At 53.6% G+C, this 14,170-nt stretch overlaps 1 protein-coding gene and 1 long non-coding RNA gene across 5 annotated transcripts in view; one reads left to right on the top strand and one right to left on the bottom strand.

Annotated features, from left to right (window-relative positions):
• LOC121039854 (uncharacterized) overlaps positions 1 to 466 on the bottom strand; it is a 28,903-nt gene extending 28,437 nt beyond the window's left edge. The window contains exon 1 of the long non-coding RNA XR_005795027.1: positions 170 to 466. This is a non-coding gene — a long non-coding RNA (uncharacterized LOC121039854). The remainder of the gene's footprint in view (positions 1 to 169) is intronic.
• Positions 1 to 14,170, top strand: part of SLC25A37 (solute carrier family 25 member 37) — a 40,892-nt gene that overhangs the window by 844 nt on the left and 25,878 nt on the right. Inside the window, exon 2 of one of the 4 annotated variants that reach the window (XM_040490257.1) lies at positions 6,432 to 6,552. The exons of 2 other annotated variants lie outside the window; for them this stretch is intronic. The gene's annotated coding sequence lies outside the window, so the exon portion shown is untranslated. Of the gene's footprint in view, positions 1 to 3,443; positions 3,465 to 6,431; positions 6,553 to 14,170 lie in introns of those variants that run through there. One more of the 4 variants, XM_040490259.1, reaches the window with a different exon arrangement.

Here is a 14,170-nt window from a genome sequence, read left to right as displayed (position 1 = left end):
CTGCCCACGGGGGTGCTCCCGCCGGCGCCCCGCACCGCAGCCTCCGCCGCGGGCTGCTCGCGGCGCTGCGGTGGGGGGAACTGGCGAGCGCCCCTGCTCTCGGCGGCGGCGGCGGCGGCGGCGGCGGAGTGCCCGAGGAAGCGATCGCTGCAGCTCTGCACAGTCTTACCACGTCTGCCCACGCGACCGTAGCGCTCGGGGGGTCCCAGCTCTTCGTGGCTCCCGCCGGCGCGCCCCCTGTCCGAGCCGCGGCGAGAGGTGTCCTCTGGTCCGTGCAGGGCGGCGGCCAAGGCTGCCCACACGTGCGCAGTTTCCGAGGGAGCTCGCCGCCGGGAAGCGCTAACCACGCTGGCGCGGAGAAACGTGGCTCCGGCTCGGCCGCGCGCCCTCTGGCCCGAGTGTGCTTCTGCTCCTGCTCCTGCTCCCCGGGTTTCTGGGGAGGCGTAGGAGTGGTAGGGGTTCTCTTGGTCCTTAGCAGCTCTCTTGGAGATACCGGTTCAGCGACGCCCTTAGGTGATCCCCTTCTCACGGGGTTTCTGCACCTCTTCCCCAGGAGTTCGGGCAGCTGAGCAGCCTAGAGGCAGCGAGCCCTGCGTTGACATTTGCCTTCTCTTTTTGTTGCAGGGAGGCGGGCAGGCAAGGAGAGCGTGAGCTCTACCACTCTTACTGTGGGTTGTGTAATAGGCACTCGGTTTACCCGTCACTTCCCCAGGTAGTTTTACATGCATTTCTGCAAGGAGGCAGCGTTAGCCAGGAGTTTTCCTGTTAGACCGAGAGCTGCCTTCTGTCCGCCTATCCAGGACACCGAGTGGCAGGAAGGTAATACGGGTATTGACACCTTGCACTTTTGTAAGCATAACTCCACTAATTCAGCCAGCAACCCAGGGATTGACAGATGAAGAAACTGAGGCAAAGAGATAGCGAACTGATTAACCTACCAGGCTGATACTCCACCTGCCTCCTCGGACTCCAGCCCCAGTGTCCTTTGGTGGCAATTATCTTGAAAGGCAGGGCTCACAGCGCTCCCTCACTGCAGCTGTTATCTTCTTGCTGATGCTGGCCCCACACTGGAGGTGTGAGGACCAGAATGTCTGACTCAGAGGGTTTTCCCTGCACTGGACAGCTCTCCTAGAGCTAGCCGTCAGTGGACAGATAGACACCAATGCAGTGAGAGAAAGCATGAGCCTTTGAGGAAAGGTGAGGTCCAAGCCTTTAACTGTGCCGCTGAGCCTGAGCCATCACACCTTTGGCTCGTCCAGCATCCCAGCAGGGAATGAAGGGCATGGTCCTTGCTGCCAGGGTTATGGAGGGCAGCGGGGAGATCTTGCCTCTTAGGCTTTCAAAGCTTCTCCAGGGAAGACCCTGGACAGATACCAGGTGGCATTTGTATAGCAAAGAATCCCTCACATGTAATAAAATTTCCCATATTTGAAGCTGTTGTCTCCAGTGCCTTTGGACAGAGTATCTAAAAAGTTAGGGGCAGGGAGGTGTTATTGGAGCAGGCACCAGACCCACAGCATCTCAGAGATGAACGTTCTATCGAGGAACTCTACCGTTTCAGAGATTTTGCGGAGTTTGCTTTAGCGCATCACTGTAGCTTATCTTTAGGATTAGAAATAATTAGTCATGCCTTTTCAATTCCCTTTTCAACACCCTAAAGAGGCATTTGTCTTACATGTTTAAGTTGTGTGTTCTGTTTAGTTTTTTCCCTGCCCCTCCTCCTGCCCTGTAGACGTTGTCTGTTTGGCTACAGATGTCACTGTGTACTTAGTGTTACTTTACTTAGCAGTTTTCACCTGTGGATAGAGGTAACAGGGTGCATGCGGTAGCTGGAGCTGGTCTGGCTGTCCTAGATAAGTCACTCGCCTTACGGGGCTTGACTGTAAACTGAAGGCCTGGGTTAGCTAATCATTAAGGAGTTCTTCTGGTTTTTAGCATGCAGGTTTGCTTTTAGAGCACCTCGCTTTTCACCACCACTTTCCCGGAAGCGGGTAGCAAGGATTATTCTTTTCATATTTCAGCTGAGAAAAAAGGCACAGAGAAAGTTAAGTGGCATGAATCATCGCATGAGCCCAGGGGAGGCTGCAGCAGAGTGCCAAGGTCTGCCAAGATCAGCAGAATTGTCCGTACCCAGCATGACCTATCAGGGATGCGTCCATGCTTCAGTCATGGACAAATGCTCCATTTGGGGAGACCTCGACTGTGTGCTTAAATGTTTTGGGTGATGGAGACTGTGAGTAATGGAGTCAGAAGCCCTAGGTCGGGTTTGCAGCCCTGCCCCTAACTTGCTTCATGACTTAGGCACTGTTCTGTGCCTTAGTTTTGTCATTGGAAAGTGGGGGCAGTGGACCAGTTCAGTATGTCTCCCCATTCTTAACCTGTCCCCCTTTGTATGTACACAGAACACCCATCGTCCTCCTTTATGATACTTGACATTCCCAATAATTATCACAGTTGAAGCCAAGTCAGTGTGAACTGTAGGTTGGAAGAAAACGTTTTCTTTAATTTTATAAGGCACACAGTTTGAACTTTGATCATGTGACGTTAAGTGAGAGTATGGAGTGGGCCTGCTTTTTCTAGTTTTTCTGTCCTAGATGGTGGGGATCATGGAACCTGGTGCTGGCTGCTTTCACCACTGAGCCTGTCCTCCTTGCTTTTGTGGTCACAGGGGCAGAAGGCCAGCCTTACTAATGCCTTAAAGTATTATGTTCACTACGCCTTCTCGAGAAGTCCCATCCCCTCCTCCCCCCCGTGTCATTTTAATGACCTGTGTTTTTCAAACTGTGCGTTGTGACTCATTAATGGCATCAACATTTTAAGAAAGACAGATTGGTGAGAGTTCAGAATTTAAGTGCGTGTGCCATGCAGTAAGGAGAGTGTTGCTTAGTGAAATTGGTGTGTGTGTGTGTGTGTGTGTGTGTGTGTGTGTGTGTGTGTGTGTATTCCCTGGCTGGCTGTGCAAAACGCTCTTCCGACTGGGGTTTATGGCCCCAGAAAGTATGAAGAACACTGAACCTGATGGGCACGAATGGCTCTTGAGCTCCAGTCGCGACAGCCTGTGATTCTTTTTTTTTTAAATTTTTTTTTTTTTCAATGTTTATTTATTTTTGGGACAGAGAGAGACAGAGCATGAACGGGGGAGGGGCAGAGAGAGAGGGAGACACAGAATCGGAAACAGGCTCCAGGCTCCGAGCCATCAGCCCAGAGCCCGACGCGGGGCTCGAACTCACGGACCGCGAGATCGTGACCTGGCTGAAGTCGGAAGCTTAACCGACTGCGCCACCCAGGCGCCCCAGCCTGTGATTCTTAAAGCATTATTTGGAAGACCTTCCGCAAACTTTCACTGCTTCTTCCTGTGCCTTCTTCTCTCAGTCCCCAGGGGTGGAGTGTGAGTGCTTACTACCCCATGAAGGGTCCAGCCACCCTGCCCTCCCATCCGTTCTGAGCCCCTGCATCGTACCAAGGTAGGGAACACGAGGGTTCTGCAGGGCTTTTGCCAACTGGTAGCGATGACTCATTCCTTTCCAACTGGGACTTTTGCAGCAGGTTCCCCACGATTCTCTAGCCGGCGCTCCACAGTGGCAAGGGGCATGGTCACCTAGACCAGCACGTGGGGATGGCGGTGAAAAGCCCTGGTCGGGAACGCTCGAGACCGTGGGGAGAATGCCAGGTGGGTGGAGGAGGAAATTCCATCCAGATTAGGCACACCACTCTAGACCATGCTGAGTCCCGTGGTGGTGAAAGCAGGGGCAAAAGGAAACAGGAAAGATTTGAAGCGAGGGAACTTCCGCTGACCCTTTCTCAGACCTTCGTTTGCTTTGCTAGTCAGGGAAATGCTGCCCTTCACTCCGCTGGGAGAAGGCCTCCTGCCCAGCCGGGCCCGTGGCGCTGATGGCGAGGGTGTGAGGCTCAGGCTTCTCTCTAGGAGCCCGTGGGTGCTGAGCCCGTTGGAAAGCTTGGTTGGCCTCGGGGAGGGGGGGGGTGGTTGCGTCGCTGGCCTTGCTGAGCTCTCAGCAGGAGTGAGCCAGGCAGGTGCCAGGAGGGCTCCGCATTCCTCACCCGGGAGTTTACTCCACCGGGGCCTAGCCGTGCAGGCTGACTGGTAGGAAGGGTGCTCAGGCAGAGTCCCCTCCCACCCACGTCAGAGCTTTCAAAACCCAGTGCAGTTCAGTAGATGCCATTCAGCTTCAAAAGGGCGTGAAATCCCAAATTGCTCTAGTTCTTGCGAGAAAATTACAATGATTTTTCCGTCTCTCTTCTCCTGTCTTGTCTCCTTCGCGTCCCTCCCCTCCGTTCTTTTCTGTCCTTAAGTGGGAGGTGCTTTTCTAAAAGGTGCATTTGGGAGGACCAGGGAGTCAAGAAAGGAGTGCCCTTGAACTCGGGTCCTGTTCTCTGCCTCGTGAGCACCCGTGCTGCTGCCCAGAGCCGGGATCTGCACCTTGCAGGCCTGCCGCCGGAGGAGGGGGCGGATCTGACCCAGCCCCGTCTGCCCGGAAGTGGGGGAGGGGTGGGCTGGGGCAGAGGGCTCGAGGGGCGCCCCTGGGATTCTAGTGGGCAGAGACGGCGCCTTCACCTCTAGAGAGGACAGTGGGGGCTTCATGGGGGATTTCACCGACTGGGTCCTTTAAAGCACTCAGGGGTGTGCACATGTCACAGGGGAAGAGAGGGCGTTGCTCTGTGGAGTGTTCTTCCCCTGCCTTTTCCTGGTTTTCATTTGGGCCTGTTTTCACCGCCTTTGGCCATCTCATTCATGAGGACTTTTGTCCCATCTGCTCTTTGGAGCAATGACCAACTATAGTCCCACTTCCCCCCCCCCTTTTTTTTTTATGGGTTTGTGACCCCCCCTTCCAACTCCAGTTGGGCTGCCCTTCCCCAACCCACTGGATGAACTGGCTTCTGTGTGTTGAATGAAGCCTTTGGCAGTCTCTCGTAAACCCCAGAACATTCTGGCTCTCTTCATATCTCTCCTAGTACCCAACATTTCCTTCTCAGAGAGTTTTCTTTTTCTTTTTTTAAACCTCAGTGAGCCCTCTGGCCTCATGGGTGCTGGCTGCAGACACATCGCTACAGTCATGCTGTTTTTTGCCGGGCGCTTCAGGAAGCACCGTGAGCCCTAAGCCGGCCCTTCCCCTCCCCTCCTCCACCTGGGGTGTTCACGGCTGACATTTCTCATAGGGGAGAAGTATCTCATCCCTTTGTCTTTAACTATATAAGCCTTCCCTCCGTCTCTTTCTGAGCCCGATGTGTCACCCTCAGAGAACTATCCTGGGGAGATTCTTTGACTTTGACTTACTGGTTGGGGCAGGACACTTAGCTTCTCTGAGGTGTCATTTCTTTGCAAAAGGCAGACACTGACTTCCTTGCTGCTTTCTCTCTCCTGACCCAGCTGTCCATTGCTTTCTTCTTCCCTCCTTATCGGTGAGACCCTACGGAAGTTCCTTGTAACAGACTCCCTCGTGGCCTCACCCTGTGCTCCTTCTGCCTGCCTGAGCTGAGAGAAATTCAGCCCTTCTCCTGAGGCCGCTCCTTCCCGTAGGATTCCCATCAGCTCAAACCCAGGCACTGTTATCCACCAGCCTCCAGCCTGACTTAACGCTGAGGGGCAGGAGGCGGACTTGTGAGGAGCAGGGACCCTTGAGCCAGACTGTGTGGACTGGGCCCTGGCTCCCCTTAGTGTGGCCTTGGGCAAGTCCCTTCTCCTGTCTGTGCTGTGTTCCCTGTTTGTGAAAAGGAGGCAGGCGGTACTGCTGCCTGTGAGTGACTGTGAGGGTTAAGTCCCTAAAGCACCGAGGACAGTACCTGCGGTGCAGTGAGTGCTCCCCAGGGGTCATAGGCACCCATGTGGTTTTGCAGCCCCTTCCCCCCCACCCCCGGGGCTTTGGCATCTGGCCCACAGACTGCTCCCACCTCGAATGAATGCTGTCATCACCCGAGAATGTCCCCTCCTGGCCACCGCCCGACTAACATCCAAATCCCTGCGTTCTTTATGCCCCTCAGGCTGATGGCGTCTACCTCCATGGGGCCTCGTCCTAACCCCCACCTTTTCCACCTGGAGGTCTTGAGTCCAGATGTCTCAGCCAGGCCACGCTGGACTAGGTCTCGGCCTCTTCTCTTCCCTCTCAGCCTGTCCCTGTCGCCTTCATCCAGACCGGGGCCTATGACCCACTCCGTGCATCCACTCCCGGGGCCTCTCGTTTCCTGCCTTCGGTTCTTCCCGCACCTGCCTGCCCACACCCCAGTCTTGGATGACCCATCGACCCACGGGGCAACCGAGCCCTTCCGGAGAAAAGCCCCATATTGCCTCCTTTGGTGCCGTGTACGCCCACGCCTCCGGGGCCCTCAGCCTGTCCTGCTGCGGGTTCTGGTCAGTCTCAACAGCCGTTCCAGACCATGCTCTTGCTTCTCAAACTCCCATCCCTCTGCTTTCTCAGCCTCTGCGCGGCATCTTGCTTGCTCTAGTTCATAGAGAAACCAGGACTCCAGTCAAGCTCACCTTCCCGTCACTGTCCTTCCAACCAGTGTGCCGTTCCCCACCTTCCTACTGTCGTTAAGGTAAGAGGGCCCTTCCTCTGTCAAAGATGAACCAGCGGGCCTAGGGCAAGGGGGGGTGTGGGGACCTCCCACATACACCTGCGTTTCAGTCCTGGCTCTGCACCTGGGGCCTGTCTCAGCTCAGTCTCCTTGTCTGCAGAGTGGGGAGGTTAATGCCGAGGCCTACCCACACAGAAGGCTGGGACAGACTCAAACGAGGCAGTGCAGATAAAGCTCGTGCTGCAGTGTCTGCTGCACCAGTGCTCTATGAATGGTCACGATGGGAGTCGTTTCGGCCATCTCCTGAGTAACTCAGTTTCGGTATCTTTCGCCGCGGGCGCGGGGGCCCCCCGCCCCGACCAGCGATTCCCTCCTAAAAGCATCGGTACAGCCCAGACTTGCCCCGTCTTAAATAACAGACAGACCCCAGACATCTCACCTTGACCCCATGTGCCCCGAGGGTTTTTCTCCGTAAAATAACAAGCGTTGTGAGAGGAACGCGGGCACTCGGCCTCTCCTTCCTCACCTGTCCACCCCCTCCCCCCCTCCCCCACCGGCCAGGCCTTTGGCCCTGTGCCCACCGCTCTGCTGCACCCTCACGGAAGCTGCTGGTGATCTCCTTGCTAATAAATCCAGGCGTCGTTTTCCTGGCCCCTCTGATGTGGGGCAGCCGCCTGGTCTTCCTTGGAAGCCAGCCCACCACCCTCTTTTCTTCCCTCAGGACACGTGTCTCCGTTTCTGCCTGGGTCCTGATAACTCGTAGTTGGCGGACTGGTGTCTCCGGTCCCGTCTTCCCCGGAGCCGGCTGTCCTGTTGCCTCACAGCCATGTCGCACACTTGGCTGTCTCGGTGTCCATGATGGCCACGCTCCCGCCTGGGCCCCCTCCCTCAGGCACGTGGCGACTGTGGTCAGCTTTCCTCTCGCCTCTGCCCACTCTCCCCCCTCCCCTGTATGTTTCCAAGACCCTTCCGTTTCTGCATCTGTGATAGCTCTTTGATTTGTTCTTCTCCCTCCCGCTGGGGCCACCTCGGTTCAGGGGACTCACTGTCTCCTTTGCAGTGATGGCTTCCCTGACCACCCGAGTCACGACTGAGTACGCCCTCCCTCTCCTCGCCCCCACTTCCCCGTTGCCGGGCTCCGCTGTTTTTCTTCACCGCGTGTGTCACCTTCTAACGCACAGTGCCCTTTACTTTTATTTATTGTTTGTATTCTTTGTACATTTATTTATATGTCATTTATGGTTCGTCTCCCCTTATTTGAATGTAAGCTCCCGGTGGGCGGGAATCTTTTAGCTCTTTTGTTCTCTCGTTTGTTCCCATTGCCAGAAACCACACCCGGCACATAGTAGGTGCTCAGTTAAGGATTTGTTGAATGAGTTACTGTCAGTCACTCCTGGTCATCCTCACCTCTGAGGCCTCCAGCTTCTAGGCAGGCTGCAGTTTTCTTAAGCAGGGAAGAGTCACAGTGCCCGTCCTGCCCACCTTTCAGGTTCAGTTACTGCCTCTAAGAAGAAAATGCAGCCAGATTTGCAGTGAACCGCGCTTAAACAGTGAACACAATTTAAAAAGTATAAAGCTCTCTGCAGGTGCCGGGGCATGACATTATCAAACTGGGATGCTGTTAAAAGGTAAGGTTAGCTGATTGGAATGGAAAATCCAGCCTGTTCTTCAAGTGCCGCAGAGCCCACAAGGGGGGCTGAGGCCCAGCCCCATCGGCTGCCTCTCATGTCACATGGTGTCTCTCTCCTCCCACTCCCCCGAGCTGTCCTAGTTGCTTTCAGAATAAAGCCTGAACCTTGAGTGGTGTGCAGATACCCAGAGCCTCTCCTGCTCTGACGTGTTGGCCAGAGCAAGACAGATAAAGGTATTCTGTTCTGTGAATACCGGTTGAATGGATGCAGGCACGGTTGTTTTACAGAGACGTGGGGACGAAAGTGCTTTGAAATATGCTATTAAAAAATGCTAGTTTTACTTTTATGTGTGTGTGTGTGTGTGTGTGTGGTTTTTGAATCCATGTGGATCTTACCCACAGAAAGACTTTCTCAGCCCTTTTGTCTTTTTTTTTTTTTTTTTTTTTTTTTTTTTTTTTGCAGTAGAACTCGCAAGTCTCAGTGTTTCCCCCAGTGAGGCTGTTAATTCATCTGGCCACCCACTTCATTCCCCACTTACTGAGCTCCTTCCCTGCCAGGCTCGGTGCTAGACATCAGGCAACAAAAATAAGTCCCGGCCCCCGTTCCCAGGGCATTGCTCCCTATAATTAGACCTTGAGCTAAGGTGGCAGGACTGGCTCTCTCTGAAAAGAAGAATGGCCCAACTTGGTATTTGCTTTCAAATAGGCACAAGGTCTGGGGTGTCTGGACTCTGGACCTCAGGCTGCCATCTTGCAGGTCTGGAGCCTGCCGGGAAGCATTGTTTTGGGCTTCTTTGCTGAGCAATCTTGAATTGGCTTCTTCCCCTGGAGGAGACAGTGGCCCTCAGTTGTACCACCCGCCCCCCCCCCCCCCCAGTCCTCTTCCTTGCTCCTGAGGTCATTAGTCATTCTGGAAGCTGAAATCGGCTCCCAGTAGGTAACTCTGAAAACATCCTCCACCCTACCAGTAATCCCAGACGGTCGGGAAGGGCCGTTGTCTGGTCACTAAGAGGTGTTATGGTTTCACATTCATGCTTTCTCTCTGAAGAGAAAACAAAACGTGTTGAAATAGAGATCCCAGCAGCAGCTTGGTTGAAGCAAGAATTGCATAACAGCTTTAGAAATGTCTGGCCCTTGTTGGGTCAAGTTGAGGGGCTGCAGCTTTGTGTCACTTGAGGGGACTTTCTCTGGGGCTTCTGGATCCATGGGACACATCGGGCGAGAGACACAGAGCAGTGGCACCCGAGGTCTGGCTGGCAAAAGCCCTGCCCTGATCTCTCATAGTGACTGCTTTTTTGTTCCCTGGTCTGGCTATAAGGGCTACATTTGAGATGCTCCTTTGGGCAGGGGTGTGTGTGCGTTCAGGCTTGTGCTGGCCTTGAGGTCCCTAGAAAGGGCACCCAACTGGGACAGGGTAGGCCATAGGAAGTTAAGTCCTGGTCCTGCCATTGGCCAGCTTTGAAACGTTGGCCAAGTTACTTCTCTAGGCTAATGCCTCCTTGTCTAATAGACTAATACTAGTCTTTTCTTTTTATGTTTTATTTCATTTTATTTATCTAAGAAATTTAAAAAAAATTTTAAATACTTATTTTTGAGAGAGAGAGAGAGAGAGAGAGAGAGAGGGAGACATAATGTGAACAGGGGAGGGGCAGAGAGAGAGGGAGGCACAGAATCTGAAGCAGGCTCCAGGCTCTGAGCTGTCAGCACAGAGTCCAACGTGGGGCTTGAACCCATGAACCATGAGATCATGACCTGAGCCAACATTGGATGCTTAACTGACTGAGCCACCCAGGTGCCCCTCCCCCCCCCAGTTTTTTTTAATGTTTATTTATTTTTGAGAGAGAGACAGAGTGTGAGCGGGGAAGGGGCGGAGAGAGAGGGAGACACAGAATCCAAAGCAGGCTCCAGGCTCTGAGCTATCAGCATGGAGTCCGACACCGGTCTCAAACTCAGGGACCATGAGATCATGACCTCAGCCGAAGTTGGATGCTTAACCAACTGAGCCACCCAGGCGCCCCTATTTTTTTATTTTAAATGTTTAGTTATTTTGAGAGAGCATGCATGTGCAAGTGGGGGAGGGGCATTGAGAGAGAGAGAGAGAGAGAGAGAGAGAGAGAGAGAGAATCCCAAGTAGGTTCCAAGCTCTCAGCGCAGAGCTGGACACAGGGCTCAATCTCAGGAACTGTAAGATCATGACCTGAGCCAAAATCAAGAATTGGAGGGTCAACCAACTGACTGAGCCACCCAGACTCCCCTAATATTAGTCTTAGACTAACATTGCTGTTTCCCTATTTGACGGGGCTGGGATCAGGTGGGATCCCATTTGTGAGCAGCTTTTCTAAACCCTGACCTGCCCAGATAATGACAGATCGTATCAGAGGCAATACACTTAATGATTGAGAGCAGCTCAGGTTAACAGCGCAGGGTCTGGGGCCAGACTGCCTGGGGACGGTGCCCAGACAAACCTCTTTGTGCCTAATTTTTCTCATCTGTAATAACAGGGATAATAACAGGACCCACCTCAGTGTTGCTATGAGAATTATGATATTGAATTATGACACACCTAGAGTGTTAAGAGTAGCGTCGGGTACCTGGTAAGCAGTCAGTTCATTTTAGCTCCTATATCGTTTCTAAAAGCGTTGTTACTTGAAGGCCTGCCTATGCCTGTGTGTCGTTTCTGCACTGGTATATTGCAGTATTTTTGTATTGTTTTGATCTGCATTCTGTCTTTTGATTCTCTTAGCTCTCCTTTGAAGGTGGGAAAAGGCATGAAGTGTTTCACGTTTCACAGATGAGAAAACTCAGCTTCAGAAAAATAGCATTTTCTGCTACACCAGAGCTAAGGGGGGAGAATGTGGAAGGGAGCAGGTGAGAGCAACAAGTGAGGTGGGGAGTAGACTCACATGTTAATGGCAGCAGAGCCCCTGGGCTGGGTTCTGAGAGGAGCAGATGATCCGGCCCCAGCCACATTATTGGGAAGGAGGGATTGGAATTAAGGGAGAGCCAGCAGGGAAAGTATGGTGTGGAATGCAGGGCTCCAACACATAGGTAGGAGTTCTTTGGTCAGATACTCCAGTACAGAGGGCAAGGGGATGATGACAAATGGTTGTTGCTGTAGGTAAGTTGTGGCTTCACTCTCTGGAGTGAATTGCAGAGGCACCTTCTCTTTTCAGCAGGGAGTTGAAAAGTTGGGCTCAGTATAGTGATTTGAATTTGGACTGGCCTGAGAATCATTTTGCAAATCATGGTATAAAGATGGCCTGTTGGGATGAGCTCTACATCAGAGTTCCGTGATCTAGGGCAGCAGTTTTCTTACCTTACACGGGGAAGAGTAGCGATGCCTGACTTACCTTCCTGGTAGGTCTACTTAGTGCATCCAGGAAGAAAGGATGGTCAGGCTTGCAGCGAACGAGCCTTTCTGCTGCTGAAAAGGTATAAAGCTGTCTGCAGGTGCCAGGTCATGGTATTTATTATCAGACTGGGATCCTGTTAAAGGGCTAAGGTTTGCTCCCTGCAATGGAAAATACGGGCTCTTCTTCCAGCCGCTGTAGGATTCGCCGCAGCTGCGTGGCCGCGGGCACTTCACCTCTCTCCTTACACAGTGTCTCCCATCTGTTGAGGAAAGACCAGCAGGCGGGAGCCTGCTCCCGCCTCTTTCGCCGGGTAGTACTCCGAGCATGCTCAAAACAACACACCCAACACTGACTCCCGTCGGGCTGGCACGGAGAGGAGCTGCGTGTGGCTCCTGAGATTGAGGCTAGTGAGTGACCAGGCCACGTGCAGGGGACGTCGGGCCCCGTTCATCTCGGGGGGGTTTGCATTTTACGTGCTCGCTTGTCCTTTTATTTTTTTTTCAACGTTTATTTATTTTTGGGACAGAGAGAGACAGAGCATGAACGGGGGAGGGGCAGAGAGAGAGAGGGAGACACAGAATCGGAAACAGGCTCTAGGCTCTGAGCCATCAGGCCAGAGCCTGACGCGGGGCTCGAACTCCCGGACTGCGAGATCGTGACCTGGCTGAAGTCGGACGCTTAACCGACTGCGCCACCCAGGCGCCCCGCTTGTCCTTTTTTTAAAGTGAGTCCGCCCCTTGCGTGCCAGGCAGATGGGGCTGGGGATTTTCCCATCTCGGTCCCTCGTGTCTCGGTTTTCCTTGTTTGTTCACGACTGTGGTCACAGGAAAGTAAGAGGGGAAGGAGGTAGGACACAGACGCCTTTGTCTCGAGGTCCTCCTGTCCTCGTCTCCTCGTGCTGCCCGCTTTGAGGGCAGTGCTGGCGCCTCGCTTGCCCGGGGCCTGGCCGTAGACGCCAGCGGCCCGCGGGAAGCTTGCCAGCCAGGCCTGCTCGGGAGGGGGACGCGCCAGGCCTTGCCTCTGGCTTGCACTGCTCCACTCCCCTGGAGCGGGGCATGTCCCGGGGATGTCCCAGGGCCGTCAGGAGCCTGGACGAAAGGAGCTGACGAGCAGATCTAAGGAGTCCGACCAGAGCAGGGAAGCCTTCTCAAAGGAAAGACGTCGGTGCGTGTGTACGTGTGTGGCGAACCCGGGGCATGTCTTTAACTGAAGAACTGAGTCGGTCTCTTTCCTTAGTCACTGTCTCCACAGCTTATTTGGTAAATGTGGGCTTGCGTCAGCTCGGTTCGTAGAAACGTGGAAGAGCTGAAAGGCATTTGCAAAAATGTAACTTCGGCCCCTGGACTTCAATCAGTGACCAAATTAATTAAGGAGGGGGGCACGTGGAGAGTGAGCACGGGTGCTGGGCATGAGGGAGCCAGAAGGCTCGAGACACCTCTGTGGTCTCTGCCCACGGAAGTCCCTGCGTGGCCCGGAGGACAGACTTATAGATGAGTCGTTCCTGTAGGAGGTGTTGAGCCTGTCCTCAGGGGCCCGGAACCTCATCCAGAAGGGTCAGGAAAGGGCCCCTTGGGGCAATGGCTCAGTATCCATATCTAGACCAAAGGAGACAGAGATACTCGAACAAAACCATGTGATTCTCTCCCCTAGGCTGTCACTTCCTGTCCCCGAGGTGCCTGGCCATAAGCAGGACACCCGCACCCCTCTGACACTCTGATTTTGGGGTTCTGTCCTGAGCCTCCTGACTGCAGAATCTGCAGAGACAGTTTTTGTGGTTTGAGGTCACCACACTGGGGCCTCCACAGGGGCCTGCCCCCCCCCCCCCACTCTGAAATTTTCTCCCCCTGTTTTCTGAAATTTCTTCTTTTCCTCCCCCGGGTTCTGGGATTTTAATTCCGTTTGGCCCACTCAGCGACTGCCTGGTGGCTTTTCCTCCCTGAGTAGGAACTTTTACCGCAGCGCTAAAGCCCCGAGGAGGGCGGAAACCAGGAGGAAGGGAGGAAAGCTGTCATGTCAAAGGCATTTCTGCTCATAATTGGTTCATAATTAATGGGTAGCATTAGTGGCAAATGCCAGCAGCAGCAGCAGCAGCCAGAGAAGTGGCTAAAAATTAAATACAGTCACATGACTCGTGGAGGTTTAGGGTTTGCCTGAATGACCTTTACTGGCACAGGTCACAGTTTGTAGGCTTGTGAGAGAAAGACTCAACAAACAGTGAGATTGATCTGGAGCCCCATAGCACCTGGACCTTTTCTTGAAACTCAGTTTCTCATGTCATTCCTTAGCACTTTTTAATAATTTTTTTTAATGTTTATTTTTGAGACAGAAAGAGACAGAGCATGAACGGGGGAGGGTCAGAGAGAGAGGGAGACACAGAATCTGAAACAGGCTCCGGGCTCCGAGCTGTCAGCACAGAGCCCGATGCGGGGCTCGAACCCACGGACCGCGAGATCATGACCTGGGCTGAAGTCGGACGCTCAACCGACTGAGCCACCCAGGCGCCCCTCCTTAGCACTTTTTAAAGGCAACTATGTAGCTGAACACTCTACCCTGTCCTCTCTTTCCTTTTTAGCCTCTCTGGCTCCGGTGGTGGTGGTGCTTCCTATAAAACGCAGAGTACAGTCCCTCGGCTCGTCCATCAGTCTCTGGCAGTTTT

The sequence above is a fragment of the Herpailurus yagouaroundi genome, unplaced genomic scaffold, assembly GCF_014898765.1.
Source record: "Herpailurus yagouaroundi ecotype Mexico unplaced genomic scaffold, PumYag 181, whole genome shotgun sequence".
In the NCBI taxonomy this organism is placed as follows: Eukaryota; Metazoa; Chordata; class Mammalia; order Carnivora; family Felidae; genus Herpailurus; species Herpailurus yagouaroundi.
This window is presented reverse-complemented; position numbering and strand designations above follow the sequence as displayed.